This window comes from Phyllostomus hastatus, unplaced genomic scaffold (genome assembly GCF_019186645.2).
Source record: "Phyllostomus hastatus isolate PE091 unplaced genomic scaffold, TTU_PhHast_1.1 phas_scaffold_555, whole genome shotgun sequence".
Classification (NCBI taxonomy): domain Eukaryota; kingdom Metazoa; phylum Chordata; class Mammalia; order Chiroptera; family Phyllostomidae; genus Phyllostomus; species Phyllostomus hastatus.
This window is the reverse complement of record NW_025334036.1, coordinates 10512487-10528569: the sequence shown is the minus strand read 5'-3', so window position 1 is coordinate 10528569 and position 16083 is coordinate 10512487.

Genomic DNA, 16083 nt, shown 5'->3' with positions numbered 1-16083 from the left:
GTCTGGGTGTTCTACGCCAATGTTTTGCAATTGTGAAGTTTTAAATATTATATTTTTAGTTCGTTATTGCACATTTAAAGCAGTATTATTAATTTTTATGACTGTATTTTGTATCCATAAAGCTTTCATCACTGTCTTCCTGGTTCTGTTATTTTATCCTAATTTTTCTTTCTTGCTTTTTTTTTAATGGAGATGATAATTTCATCAATAATTTTGTCTGCTTTTCTGATCCTTATTCTCAGCTTAGGATAATTTAGGAATTCCAGCACTATGCTAAATACTAGTGGTGATAATAGCCTTTTTTCACACTATATTAAATATATATAAGTATATTTGTATTCCTGATGTATATAAATATTAGATACACTGACTATAGTGGTTTTTTTATAACTACCAATTGTTATTCCCAGTACATTTCTTTCTTTGTTTTGGTGCTATAAGTCTTCTTTTGAATGGGTTTTACACTTTCTTAAAGGCTTTTTCTGCATCTTTTAGAAGGTCCTTCCAGTTTTTCTCCTTTAACATACTAATAAAATGAATGAAATCTACATGTCTTCTAATGGCAGGACCATCTCTGCATTCCATCTTCAAAGCTTCCCTTGGTCGTGCCAAATTATTATGTTCGTCCTGAATTAGAATTGCTAACATCCCCGGTGGAATCCTTACAGTTACATCTCTAAGTGAGATCGGCCTGTAATTTTCTTTTCTTATGAAGACTATTGTTTTTCATTGAATTCAGATTCTATTCGCCTCAGAAATGAATGAACAGATTTACTTAGTTCTTAGTTTGTGGAACAACTTGTAAAAATAGAGATAATCTGGTTTTTGACAATTTGATAAAAATGTACCTAAAAAAATCAATAAGAGTTTTGGACTGCTGCGTGATTTTCTTCGTTGTCATTGATTTATTCTAATTATCCATCACATGCGTATGAATTGTAGCAATTTATATTCTATCTTGTCTTTATTTTTTCAAAAGTTTTAACACCTAGTTGTTCATCATCTCTTCCTTGATTAAAAAAATTCTTCTGTATCTGTAGTTATTTCCCCACTTAAAGCCTTCTTTTTCAATTCATTAGACCAGTTCAATAATTTAAAAAAAAATCTTACTAGTTTTTTTTTCAATGAACCTTTGGTTTTATGAGTCATCTCTATTATCTGCACTCCCATTGTCCTGATTTCCATTGATATTACTAGTTTCTCCCCACTTATGTATGCTAAACTCATTTTTCTCTTTCCTTTTTCCTATTAAATACATCCACACAGTTACGTTTTCCTCAAAATATTCATTATCTTGGCTATATTTTATATTTGTTCATAGGTAGTAGTTTCCATTTTGTTGAAAAATTACCATTCCATTATGATTCCTTTTTAGTAGATTAATTATTTAAAAGTATGATTTTTAGTTTTCAAACACGGGAGGAGGGCAGGGCTGGCTGGGCGCATGGGCCCGGTTGAACTTGGCGCGTCTGGGGCGAGCGGGCCTTTGAAGGGAGGGCAGGCCTGACGGATGAACCGCCGCACCCGGAACACCTGTGCTGAACATGGCATCTCATCCAGGTTCTGCCATGCCTTAGTCACCCTCGTCTCCCGAGACCCCAAGGACTGCACCATTTCCTGAACTCTCACGCTCTCACTAGGATACTGACCCTTCGCAGCCCGCAGCTGTCCCGGCCTGACCCCCAATCCTGCCTCCTTCAGCATAAACCCTATGAGGACCATCGGCGTGGCCAGAACAAAGCCCAGGGCATCCAGCTCTTTGGACATAGGTGCAAGACTGATGTCCTTTCCGCTAAAGGCATCTCCTTCATCCAGATCCGATCCCGCTGGCCTGCAGCCACTCACAATGGAGGTCCCAGCATGCCTTGCAGCTGAGCCAAGCCCGGACTCCTTTGCAGCCTCCCAGCTGCAGAAGGGGCAAACCTGCCTGGAGGGTACTGTCCCCGCCTTCCCTGGGGCTCCTCCTCCTCCTCCCCTAGCCCACTCCTCTCCTAGCTACATCTTGTGCAAACAAATGCTTTCCCAGAGAGTCAGAGTTCATTAGGGAGATGGAGAGCAGGGTTCCCGGGGCTGCCCACGGTCCCAAGAACGCAGAGGCCCTCCTGACCGGCAGACCACCCAAGCTGGTCAATCCCCTGTCCTGCCAGCCTGGGGAGTGCCAGGTGGGCCGGAGGAGGGGAGAAACAGGGCGCAGGGGAGTTAACCTTTTGATGCTGGGGTAAGGCGACTCATTTTTCTTGTTTTTCCTTCTCTGGAGAAGTTATTTGGTAGACACTTGTTATTCTTTTTTTTTTTAACTTTCTTTTTAAAGATTTTATTTATTTATTTTTAGAGGGGGAAGGGAGGGAGAAAGAGAGAGAGAAACATCAGTGTGTGGTTGTTGGGGACCATGGACTGCAACCCAGACATGTGCTCTGACCGGGAATCGAACTTGTGATGCTTTGGTTCTCAGCCCGCGCTCAATCCACTGAGCTACGCCAGCCAGGGTGACACTTGTTATTCTTGATTCGTATGTTGCAGGCTTCAGCAAAGACAAAAACAGCCCTGAACGCCCCCAGGAACTGCCGAGCCTTCCTTCTAGAACAGAACCTCTGCCATTTGGGATCGGTGGGGGGTTCCTTCTTAGCAGAGAGCTATTCACAATCACCGGGGACTCGAAGAACACTCCTTCGGGGACAGGAAGAAGGAAGCCCAGATGGGGACAAGGGGAGAAGGGGAAGAGTTCTTGAAGACACCAGGACCCGTTCTGGCTCCTGGGCCTCTGAACCCAGCCCTGGGCTCCCCACTACTGACCTGCTCCCCCAAATGCCCAGCACACTATCCAGAGGGGAACCACTGGGTTAACTGAGGGTTATGGTTCCGTGCTGAAGCGATGCACCTTTTAACTGAATTCAAATGGTGAGTCTTAAAAAACAACAGAACCCAGCTTCACTGAAGTCCAATCAGCATACAACAAGCTGTGCCTGTTTTAAGTGCACAATTTGATGGCTTAGCCTCAGGCAGACCCCCTGAAGCGACCAGCACGGTCGGGATAGTCAGTAGGGTGTGCCCTCCCCCACAAGTTTCCTGGAGCCCATCCACTATCCCCCATCCCCCTCCTCCACCTCCTCACTCCCTGCACCCCCAGTCTGCGGGGCTTCTTGCTTGTGTGGATGTTATTTTTTTTTAACTCAAATAAGTTCAAGTTCATTAAGCAGACTTGTTTGAACAGAAATCGGCAGAGGGATGAGCTTCTCCGGTCTGTGGAGCGGAAGGTGGGGCGGGGAGGTGGGGGGAGAGTCGTGACTTCCAGGCACACCTGCGAGCACTTGGCAGGCGGCCCCGTCCGGTTTCCTGGAAAGCAGGGGAAACCGGAAATGCTGTGCAGAGGTCCTGCGGGGCCGGGTCTGCGGAGGGAACCTGAGATTCAGGCACTGGCGGCTGCTGTGGGATTACGCAGAATCGCCCTCTGAGGTCACTTTTCCTTTGGGGAGGCTGAAGGACAGCTCCATGGTGCAGTTTAAAATCCTGCTCGGGGCCCGAGTAAAATAGGGGGAAGGCTCTCTTTCTTCCTGCCCTTTCCCAAGGCAATGGGCTTCTTCTTAGCATGTCCCAAGTATGGGGAGTGGCACACTTGGTGCCATCAAGGTCAAGGTCAGAAGCCACCAAGGGAAAAGGCTGGTGGGACTGGACCTGGCTGAGGGGGGCAGCCCCTGCCCAGCTCTGGCCTATCTTTCAGGGATCATCTGATTTTTTTTTTTTACCAGACACCAGATATCTGGGTTTTTAATGACAGTCTCCTTATGTGTCCAAGAAACCCACTTCACATTGAAAGATACACACACACTAAAAGTGGTGGGGAAAGATATTTCATGCAAGTGGAAAGGGAAAAAAAGCTGAGCAGTACTTATATCCAACAAAACAGACTTTAAAACAAAGGCTATAGTATGAGACAAAGGAGGACACTACATAATGATAAATAAAGGCAACAATCCAACAAGAGGATATAACCCTGCTAAACACACACCCAACACAGGAGCACCTGAATACGTAAAGCAAACCTTGATGGACATAAAGGGAGAGATTGACAGAAATGCAGTCATAGTTTGGGATTTTAACACCCCTTTGACTTCAACGGATAGATCTTCCAGGCAGAAAATCAATAAGAAGACAGCAGCCTTAAACAATACACTAGATCAAATGGGTTTAATTGATAGCTTCAGAGCATTTCACCCCAAAGCACCAGAATATACAAAATTTTTCGAGGGCACAGGGAACGCTTTCTAGAATAGGTCACATGATAGGACACAAAACAAACCTCGATAAATTTAAGAAGACTGGAATCATATCCAGCATCTTCTCTGACCACAATGCTGCGAGACTAGAAATCAACCACAAGAACTCTGAAAAATACGTAAAGACACGGAAGCCAAATATCATGTCATTAAACCATGAATGGATCAACAATGAGATCAAGGAAGAAATCAAAAGATCCCTTGAGACAAATAAAAATGAGGACACAGCCATCCAGAATCTGGGGGCACTGGGAAAGCATCCTAAGAGGGAAATTCGTAGCATTACAGACCTATCTCAAAAAAAAAAAAGCTCAAATAAACAATCCAACTTTATACTTAAAGAAACTTGAACAACAAACAAAGCCCAAAGTGAGTAGAAGGAAATAATAAAGATCAGAGAAGAAATAAACAAAATAGAGTCTTAAGAAAAAATGATACAAAAGATCAATGAATTCAAGAGCTGGTTTTTTGAAACGGTAAGTAAGCCTGATAAACCCTTAACCAGGCTCATCGAGAAAAAAAGAGAGAGGACCCTGATAAATAAAATCAGAAATGAAAGCGGAGAAATAACAACTGACACCAAAGAAACATAAAGGTTTATAAGAAAATATTACGAACAACTATATGCCAACAAACTGGACAACCTGGACAAAATGGATAAATTCCTAGAAACATATGATCTTCCAAAACTACATCAGGAAGGATCAGAAAATCTAAATAGACAGATTAGACCTAGTGAAATTGAAGCAGTAATCAAAAAACTCCCCAAAAACCAGAGCCCTGGACTGGATGGCTTCACAGGCGAATTTTACCCGACATCCTAAGAAGTAACACCTCTCCTTCTCAAACTATTTCAAAAAACCCAAGAGGAGGGAAGGCTCCCAACTCATTGTAAAATTCCCAAACCACGTTCCCAAACCAGATAAAGACACTACAAAGAAAGAAAATTATAGGCCAATATCCCTGATGAACACAGACGCGGAAATCCTCAACAAAACGTTAGCAAACAGAACACAGCGATGCATCAAAAGGATCATACACCATGATCGAGCGGGCTTTATGCTGGTGATGCCAGGTTGGGACAACATTGACACATCAATAAATGTGATTCACTGCAGAAACACAATGAAGGATAAAAACCACATGATCTGATCAAGAGATGCAGAAAATGGTATTTCTTAAAATGCCCCAGAGGTCTCTGAGAATCCAAACTGCAGGTCTGGAGCTCCTGGCCTCAGCGCCATCGGATGACCTGTCTGTCTTTCCTGACCCTGGTCCCATCCCTTGGCTGACCACAGATCCTCACTTCACTTCCGGTCACCACACTTTCCCTGGGCTACCATGTTGCTCTCCTGTTCGGGGCTCTGGGCTGGGGTCGGGATGGGAGGGAGCTACAGAGGGGGAGGGGTGGGCCCCCGTCCCTGGTAGTGTGTCCCCAGTTCCCGCGCGTGCTCATCACGGAGTAGAGAGCAGTTGCTCTATGGGAGTGTTCTGGGAAGGCTGCGGGGAGGGGGTGATGCTGGAGCTGGGACCGGAGGGAAGACGGGAACGTACAGGCAGATCCGGGAGGGGAGGAGGGCAGCGGAGGGCGTGGTGTGTTCTGGGAAGGGCAGGTGGTCCGTCCCCTGTGTCAGATGGGGGCCCTGGGGGTGGGAATGCTGGACAGTTGGGAGAAGCAAAGAGATTTCATCTACACCCCCCTCCCTACCCCTCTATCAAATAGGTCTCCCCCCTGCTTAAGGGGGCTGGGGGAACTCTTGAGCTTTTCCCAGCATTAGAGTGGAAGACCTGGCTGCCAAAAAGTCGCTGGATTCAGAACTCAAAGCGCACTGGAGCCTGGAGAGGAGTGAATGCAGAAGAGCTTCCTCCGGACAGCTGTGCCTACACCCTGTAAAAAAGTGTCAGATTCAATCACCCAGGTTTGGGGGCTGTGCACGCCAAACATCTGGGTCTCTGGACAGGCCCGGAAGACGACGCCAGGATGTTGTGCTTCCCACCTGGAAGTCTGCGAGGTGCTCTAAGCCCCGCGCCGCCTGACCGGGAGACCCGGGGCCCCCCGGCCAGGCCCCGCCCACTTCCTGCAGCGGGTCGGAGAGGCAGAGCCGGTGCACTGGGCACTGACAGCCGGGGCCACCGGTCTGCGGAGTGTCTCTGCCTTTCTCCAGGATCCTTAGTTAATGGGGTGGCTGGCGGGCTGGCCTTGACTCTGAGAAGGGGAAGCCCAGGTCCTTAGCCTTCGCTCACAAAGGAAGAAATCCACTTATTTCCTTCTCTCTTCCCTCTGAGAGTCAACCAGATGACTCATTCCGAGGTTCTGATTCCCAGAGGGGGTGCGTGCGTGTGTGTGTGTGTGTGTGTGTGTGTGTGTGTGTGTATGTGTGTGTGTGTGTGAAGTTCTGCTTCAGGCAGCAGCAAAACAATGCCAACCCCCTATCCCCAAACTCTTTTGGTGACATCGTTTCATTAATTAGAAACGCTTGTCCTCAATCGTTTGCTAAGAAAGATGTTTCTGACTGTCTCAAGGCCGTGACTGGGAAAGGCCACCCCACTTTTGGGAGAACCGAAGCCCCTCTCCCTCCCTAGGGCTGGGGTCAGACTCACCCCCCAGGCATGAGAAGAGTTGTTGGAGGGCAATGGCGGAGAGTCACAAAGCTGAATTTCGATTGGTTCTCCCTCCGGGGAGTGACCACATGACCCAGCGGAATTCCACTCCTGGGATGCACCCAGGGGAATGGAGGTAGAAGCCGAACTCCTCTTTGGGGAAACCGAGCTATCAGAGCCTATGTCAGGGGAAGGCGGGGCCTGTTTTGGGGGGGAAGGGCTCCCACGTAGGAAGCAGAGCACCTCCAAGTTCCTGCTCGCTTTGCAGGCAGTGGGGAGGAGCATGGACAGCAGGCCAAGGGCAATGCTGGCTGCAGGAGAGTCCGGAAGCAAATCTACTTTTGCCTGACATACGGATACCCCAGTTGAAATGACAATGGAATGAAGAAAAACTTGAATAGCTCCAAGCAACAGAGAAAATGAGTGATCGGTTGGGTAACCGGCAGTCCCAGATGGTATCAAAGGCCTTTCCCCGCTGGCGAACGTGGGAACTCTAGAGTTGTGTCAATACTTCAGCGCCACAAAAAGTGCCCTGTTTACAAAAAAAAAGTGCTCCCCTGGGTCATCCCATCATCTAAATCTCCATTAAATAATTTTTAAAAAATGACAGAAGTCCCTCAGGGGCTCATTAAAGAAGAAGCTGGGAGCTGGGATGACTCACACAGGGCAGGGTGGGCCCGTCCTGGAAATACCAAGTGACCCAGACCGGGGGCACTCAGAAGAGAGACGAGACACCACCCTCCTCCCTGTCTACAAGCAAGAAAGCAAATGATATCCCCCACCCGCTATCAACAAAATGCCGTGTCTGTCCATCGTAGAGCATACAGAAAATCCAGGGCACTATAAATAAAAAAACGAAACACCCCCAACCCTTCCACTCAGAGATGAGCACAGTTGTCATAGAGACGGTCTTCCTTCTCGAGTCACCCTCCAACTCCGCGTGGCCTTGTGGGCTGGGGACCCCCCACCCCCGTCTTTGGAAGTTACGACTCACCTTCCCCGCTGTGTGGAGATCAACTTTTCTATGGAGAAAATGTTTTGAGCTGCAAGGCACCGGCGTGGGGACTTACATGTAGAGAAACATCACCCCTCCACTCTCCGGCTTTCCTATCAGGTGTGCGCCGATGGTGACTTCCAAGTCTGGGCGCATGGGTTGTGTGTTTTGTAAATTACACCGACAGCAGAGCCACGTGGGGGAACAAGCGATTCCCCGAATGGAGTGTTTATACGCCTTGTGGGGCCGGACGAACTTCAGGCCTGCTGGGGAGGAAGTGCACGGAGTTTGCTGCTTGGAGAGACCAGGCATCTCTGAGTTTCCTTTTTTTCTTTTTCTCTTTTTTTCCTCTTAATTCAATTATCTTGGGAGGGAGGCAGGTCACCAGCTGCATGGTTTGTGAGTCACTTGAATTTTGAGCTCAACATTTTGCCTAAACTGCCTATTTTAGGCAATGAATTTCCCACGTTTTAGGGTTGCATTATTATTATTATTATTATTATTAATATTCATTTTCACATCTGTCCTTGGAACAGATCGGTTCTTTTCCCACAAGATTTCAGCATTAAATCTTTTTTTAAAGGTTTATTTTTCATTTTTATTCAAGAGCGAGGGGGAGGACGAGAGAGAGAGAAAGAAACATCGATGTGAGAGAGAAACATGGATCAGTTGCCTCCTGCATGTGCCCCAACTGGGGATCGAACCCACAACCTTTTGGTGTGTGGGATGATGCTCCAACCAACTGAGCCACACCAGTCAGGGCTCAGCATTAGATCTTGAAGCGTGTAAATAAGAAGGCAATTGAGGTACCTGTGACCTAAACTGGGGGGATTCCGAGTGAAATTAATGTATGAAGAAGAGGGTGACCGGGGTGGCGGGGTTGGGGAGAATGACATTCATCCTCTGCTCGTCCTCACGGTGGCCTCCGAGAGTCTGACACTGGTTCTGAAACCTACCCCGGCCCCCTCGTCTGGCCTCAGGGAAGAATATTTAAATTGGAACCGTTCTGGAAAGTCTGAGAAGCACAATAGCCATAAATACAGGCTGTGCTTTTCTGGGTCTGTGAGCTGCACATGGAAAGATCTGAGCTGTGCGCTGGGCATCTTCCGTGCGTGAGGCAGTGAGTGAGCTGGACGGGAACCTGCAGTTTGAACTTGATACGTGACTCATGGCCAGCACTGCCGGGGCGAGGAGGGGCGAGGCCCTGATTTGCAGTCATTGGCCAATGTCTGCGGGATAACTACTCTGGCCAACTAGACATCATCGAACTGGGAGGTGGGAGGGGGTGGGCGATCTCGCGCATTACGTGGTGTTTCCACCCCATCAGCACCGTATAGGTTACACATAGACGTAAATGAATCCACTTGTAAAACAGGGTAAATTACTTAGGACGTGATGAGTGGGTTGAGTAGCACCTTGGTTTGGGATACAGTTTATACCAATGTGGGTTTGTAATTTCATTTTGAACGAAAGCTCCGTTTCACAAGCAGCTCGGAACGTTTGTGAAGACTTCACGGCATTGTCTTACGGTCGGCAGCGAGCCGGCTCCGGGAAGGACGCCGCTGGAGAAGGGGGCAGCTAAGGACGGGTCAGCCTGCCTTGGCCACCGGCCTCAGCCCCAGGGTGCCCAGGCAGAGCAGCCTCCATCCCCCTGCTAGCTGGGGGGATGGAGGGTGGCCCAGGACTACCACCTGGTTGCCGGGTCGGCTGGACTTGGAGCCCATCTCTGAGATCTCAGTCCCGTGTGGCTCCCCCCAATCCTGACATCACCTGCGTTCTGACGGCGCGGGCCGCCTCCTCCGGGGAAAAGCCTGGCTTGTGAGGACAGAGCTTCGCATGGGTTTGCTGCGTGTGTTTATGATTCTCTGTTGCAGGATGCCAGGGACGCTTCTCAGCTCCCGTCCCAGCTCTTGGTGGACTGTGTGTCCAGGGCGGTCAACGTGGCAGCTGTCATCTGGGTTCTCGCTAGTTCCCAGCCCTTCGCCGGGGGCTTTGCAAGGCAGGAACAAGCCTCAGGAAACCCTGCCTGGGCCTGTTCTTACCCGCTCTTGGCTTCCTCTGCCATAAAACGGAACAGTCACGAGATCCACCTCACAGGGCTCCAGTGGGAATTGACGCCAGCCCTCCGAGCGGGTTTCTAGCACCGAGTAGGAGTGACACGTGAGCAACTGTGCTTGTCACCAGTTCTCAGGAGCTGGGATCCACGCCCAGGCCGCCCGGCTCCCCACTCGGGGGATTGCCAACCATCCCTCTGTCCCGGGAGCCGACAACTCATGGAAGGACTGGATCCTTGGGGCCGGGACTGGGCGGGTCCTTCTGGCAGCCTCTGGGAAGGCGGGGCTTGTGGGGGCGGCCATGAGGCCGGGCAGCTGCTGGCCATCCCAGGAGGGTAGTGCTGTAATGAACTTGGCCGGGCGGCCCAGGGTGAAATGCTGACCTAATGCCTGCCTGCTGGCCATGTTCAGGCCAGAACAACCAAGACCAACAATACAGCAGAAGAGATCAGAAAAGGGTTTGAATCCCCTTCCAGACCTGCATCCCAAGCTCCTTCCCAAGGTCTGATGGGCGCCTGGAGCCCACACCCTGCCTCGGGGTGTGCAGGGCTGGTGGGCCTGGGTGTGCTTACAGCCCGCACTGCCCTGCCTCAGTCTCTTCATCTGTAAAACGAGACAGCAGGCCTCCCGTCAGGGATGTTCTGGGGACAGCGGCAGGCATCTCATTCTTTCCGTGGTCAGTCCCTGCCGCTGCTAGTGCCTGCTCCGGTCTGCAGGGTGGGCTGGGAGGAGGCTGGTTGGTGTGGCCCTGCCCACTGCCCAGCCCTGTGTCTGCCTCAGAGAACGCAGTCCATGCAGTGGTTTCTAGTTGGGGGACACGGGGCTGGGAACCAGACCAGGGCCTCTGGCCGCCCTCTGGGGTGTCCAGGGCTACAGGCTGGAGCCACGCCGCCACCAGCCGCTGCCTCTGAGATCAGGGACTCCCAGACTTCGCCGCCAGAGCCTCTCGATTTCCACATCCCCTTCATTTGCTAACATCACAGGTCCCCCCGGAAAAGTCGGGTTCTCTCTTGACTCCTCCGGGGCTGCCTCACCCTGTGAGTCTATCGCTGTCTCTGTTTTCCTCTGTCACTCTGTGTCACCGCTCCTGTCTTTCTCCTCCCTCCCTCCTTCTGTCTCCCTCCCTCCCTCCCTCTTCTCTCCCCTCATCTCCCCCTTCCTGCCCCCCACTCTCACCCCCTCCCCCACCTGGTCGTCTCCCAGGGACAGCTGTGAAGAATTAGGAGCCCGACAGCGTGCGTCCCCAGTGGCACGGAATGATTTATGTCTCCGTGGGAGATCAGGCAGGTTTTCTTAATTATTTCACCCAATAGCACATGTTCTGGGGCTCACGGGGGCTTCCTCTCCTTTCAAAGTCTTGACTCTCACCTGACTTGGACAGTTTGTTTTTATTTTTAGACCAGGAGGGGGCCCCCACCCCCTCCTTCCCAAGAGCATCCATGGCGGTGTGCAGCCAGCAGCCCCAGGGACCGGCCTCCTCCGCTGGGCCCACGCTGTCCCAGGCCCCTCCCCTCCAGGGGGCGGGGCCCGTTGGGAGGCTCAGAAAGGACCCTCTGAAATAGATCTGGGCCCCACTGATTACACCAGAGCATCGGTAACTGCTGTTCTCTGTCCAGCCTTCAGATGGCCTTTCCCGTTGAAACCTGTCCTGAATGTTGCTGTCACACAGGCCCGAGCTGCGGGTCACCCGGGGCAGCCACCAGCCCTCCGTGAGCTCCTGCGTCTTCTCTGTACGAGGGGAGTCACAGAGCCACCTGCACTGTGGGGGCGTCACAGATGCCGAGCAAGGCACTGGGCGCTGAGTCCTGCGTTCAGTCCTCCACGTGGGGCATCTCCTCCTTGATCTCAAGAGGAAAGGGTGGTGTGTTCCTTGTCCGGATCCAGAGACAGAGGCTTGGGGTTGACCAATTCGTTTCTAAGGGCCTCAGAGTCTTTGAAGAAAGTGGCGCAGTGGAAGTCTCCCCCCGCCCTCCACAGGGCTGCGTGTTTCTTATTCCACACACGGGAAGCCCCAGATGTCTTCCGCCACCACTGCCGCCGCCCCCGCCCCCGTGAGATTGCCAGTCGCCGTGGACGCGCGCCCATGCGGGCTCCCAACACACACAAGAGGAGGAAACCGGGATGTCCTGGCAGCTCCGCTCGTGGTTAGAGTCAGGGGAGCTCACATTTCAGTCCTTTCTGGCTTGGAAACGGCCATAGGAAAAACATCAGCCCCCTCTTCCCCCCAGCAACATATGTTCGCAGCTTGTCAGCCCTGGCAGGCGGAGAGGCTCCTGGGGGTCCATCCTCTCTTGGGTCAGGCCCCTCACATGGCAAGGTCCAGAGGGCGTGGGGTCTGACCCTGGGTGGACACGGGGTGCTAAGGATTGGCAGTGGGTCAGCTCCACCGTGCGGGGCTGATCAGGGTTGGTAGACATGCAGAACAGTGGGGCCAGGGGCCGTGCAAAGAAGATTCTCTCAACCAACAATCTTCTGCTTGAGGGTCAGAGGCGCATGGGGAGGGCAGTAAGCGATGGGAAAGACTCAGAAAAGCTTCATTTGTTACCCTGGCCAAGGGGAGGGTGAGGAAAAGGAGGCCTGCCTAGGGTTGCTAAATGAACCAGACCCTGTAAGCTTCCAGTAATAGAAACACAAACTCAAGCCGTGTTAAGTAAAAAAAGGAAGCACTGATGAATGTAATTAAAAAGTACATGGACAGCTTCAGGCATAGCTGGATCCAGGTGCTCTAAGGATACCACCAAGGAGTTGTCACTCTGTTGCTCAGCTTTCTTTGGCTTGGCTTCCCCCCTCAGGCAGATTCTTCCAGGGAATGGGCTTCCAACAGCCCCAGGATCATACCAAGGACTGCAAGCAAGCTCTCAGGCTGCTTCTTATTGGCCTGAATTGGCCCACGTGTTTGTCCCTGAGTCAGTCATGGTGGCCAGGGGATGCCCCATTATCAACTCTGTGGCTCTCTGCCTCTCTGAACTTTCTGTGGCTCCTCAAAGAATGGTCGGGGTCTGTGGTGGTTCCCTCCTCAAATGAGATCTGCACCAGGCCTATTGCCTTGCATTTCACCAAAATGCTCACTCCCTGAATCCACCACACCCAGGCCTCTGGGCGGAGGGAAGGGTGAATAAAAGGTGGCACAGGGTGGGCCAAGTACCTGCCTTCTTGTGCTGCTGCCCTGGGACTTTTTATTTTTTAATTTTTAAGTTTTTTCATTGCTTTCAGAGAGACAAAGGGGAGGGAGGGAAGGAGGGAGGGGGGAGAGAAAGACAGAAACGTCAATCAGTTGCTTTGTCATATGCACCCTGACCAGCTATCAGACCTGCAACCAGGGTATGTATCCTGACTAGAAATGGAACCCACAACCTTTCCATTCAAAGGATGATGCTCCAACCTATTAAGCTGCACCGGCCAGGGCTGCCCTGGGACTTTTAAAAGTGTGGCTGCTAGAACATTTGAAATGAAATCTGTGGCTCGTGTTTGTGGCTCATACCACATTTGCATTGGACAGCATCTCTCTGGACAGCATGGTCAATAGGACATGGCTGGCTTTAGGGACATGGTCCTGGGAGCCAGGACTGTCCTTTGTCCTTGGTCCTCAACGTCTGAGTCCCCTCCACCCTGGCGCACATACAACCAAACCCAGAATCACAAGAAGGCTTCTGTGTTCCACGCACCTTTGGGTTTCCCCTACCCAGACCCATTTACCCAGTACCTCAAGCATAATTAGTGTTTTTGTGTAACTCGGAAAAAGGTGTCCCTTATTCGAGATTCCTTACTGGTGTCCTCCAGAGATCTGGCACAGGAAACGTGAACATGCATGATATCCGCCACGGGATGGCCCCCTTGGGTAGCATGCCCTGGTGCCACGTGCAGTCTCCTCAACGGTGCGTCTGCTCAATACATGTAACTTGGAGGAGGTAGTGAGGAAAAGAGAGAGTAGACTCTTGTCCCTTCACCTTGATGTTTCCAGGCTGAGAATGACATCCCTTCTCCAGGGACTGGCACTGGTCGCCTCTCAGAACAGTGTCTTTGGCCTCATTTCTCTCCACGAGAAAACCGTATCAGTGTGGCCCCAGTAGACTCGCAGAGGTGTGGGCGGGAGGCAAACTCCTACCAGTGCGTCAAAGCCCAGCCCAAGGGTCTCCTCCAAGGGTGAAGAATAGCCTTGTGAGCTGTAGAAGTCCCAGAGGGTCCCAGGGAAGGGACACCTGGTAAGTTGTTACGGCCTTGGGTGGGGGACTGTGGCTTTGTTGAGGGGTGGGGGTGGGTGCAGATGGCTGCGCTTTTATCAATGACTGTTGACATATACCTGCTTGAAATCACAGGTCATCTCCACTGACGCACAGGGCAGCACACGCAGAAACGCTGGGGGGCGGGGAGCGGTGAGGCAAGCAGAGAGGGGGTCCCAGTGTCTTCGTCTTCACCCCCAAATGCCCTGATTGCTCCCCATGAGCTTCGGCGATCGGTTATAGAAGCATGTAGGTATTTACGTGCCCGTGTGAAGGTTAGTTCTAATCCCGACTGCGTACATTCCGCACGATGGTTAACTATAAATTTATGTTTTCTTAACGTTTAACATTTATGAATTCCCCCCACTCCTACACTTTTCTGCTCCACGGACATTTATTTGCAATCCTGAGGAAAATGCAAGTGTTTTGTTTGTTCATTCCTTTTTTCTTTTACTTTTAAAAATACTTGATGTCCTCAGCCCTCGATCCCCACCCCCTCCAGCGTCTGGGTTCGATGGCTTCCGGGGAGCAATAGGAAGTGCATTCGGAGCCGAGCCAAGAGCAGACAAACAATTCGCAGCCCATTTTTTTTCCCAGAAGGACTTGTGGTTCCTTTAACTTCATGGATGTTTTGTGAACGGCCACTTTATTTTTTTGTACCGTAAACATTTTTCCCCTTTTTCTTTTGAGCCACTTAATGTGGTCTCATGAAAGAAAGATCAACTTCTTAATGAAAAAAAGCTGAGATGGGGGGGTGGGGGGGTGCCCATTGGGAGCCCGTCCAGGCTTACATAAGTCACATTCCTGCTGCATAAACATCTTGGCAAACCCAGACGCTAAGTCCCCAGCCCACACTGCTGGCCCGAACCAAGCACTGGATAATATATTTAAAAAAAAAATCCTGTTGATGGTAACATTTTTCTGTCCAGAAACAAGTCATTAGCTTGGACAAAGGGATCCAAATACATCTGCTCAGTTCCCCAAAGTTGTAGTGGAAAATATTATCTAGAAGAAAAACTGGGAACCAGGAAGAGCAGGGAAGGGAGATCGCTTAAGGAATCCAACAGGGAGAAACGGCGCTTAAAGATCTCAGTGAGAAGTGGCGAAAGCGAATTCACGAGCGAAAGCGCCCTCATTTGGCAGATGCCAACCAGAGAGCCCCCCCACCACCCCCAGAAATCATTTTTAATGAACTAGCAATTCTATTGGAGGTTTTAACCACAATGAAACTTTTCCAGTTTTTGAAACTCGAACTCCTGAATTGACGTGACATTGAAATGTGCATCTCGTGGTGTGGGAACCCCTGCTCCTCTGTGAGACGTGCTCACCAACGGATTTACACACATTTTTGTTCCCGAGGAAAGAAAGGTTGTAGGGAACCCGGCCTGTCTCGCCACGTACTATCGATGATATCCTAATTCCGAGAAGATGTAATGCAAGCGGTGAAAGAGAACTCGCTGCTTTCTGAGTGTCTGTGACATGAAAACCAAGTCATAGACCAATAAAACCAGTATCCATAGTTTCTGAGCTACAAACAACATTTGCATTTCTTTCTTCAATTCCTGCAGGGCCTAATCCGCTAGAAGCGGCCCCTTTTCTTCAAAAAGTCTGACCAGACCAATTATTAAGTTATAGGGAAAGTAGTTAGAAGCAACCCCCGCCCCCCTCAAAGAGCATCAAGCTCAAATGCTTTCCCAGGGAGAATTCTAGCCAATGCTTTTTAAAAATCAGATAAGCACAGCACTACGTACGTGAGCAAACCTTCCACGCAGAGAATGACAATGTGGCCGGCACCCCACATGCTGACCCGGGGGAGGATGGAAGTGTGCCCGTTGACACGAATCAGTGTGCAGCCTTTGTCTCCAGGCTGGGCGACACTGAACATTTTACCTCTATGACATTCCAAAAATGCTGGGAAACGCTCCATTCTGAAAATGAAA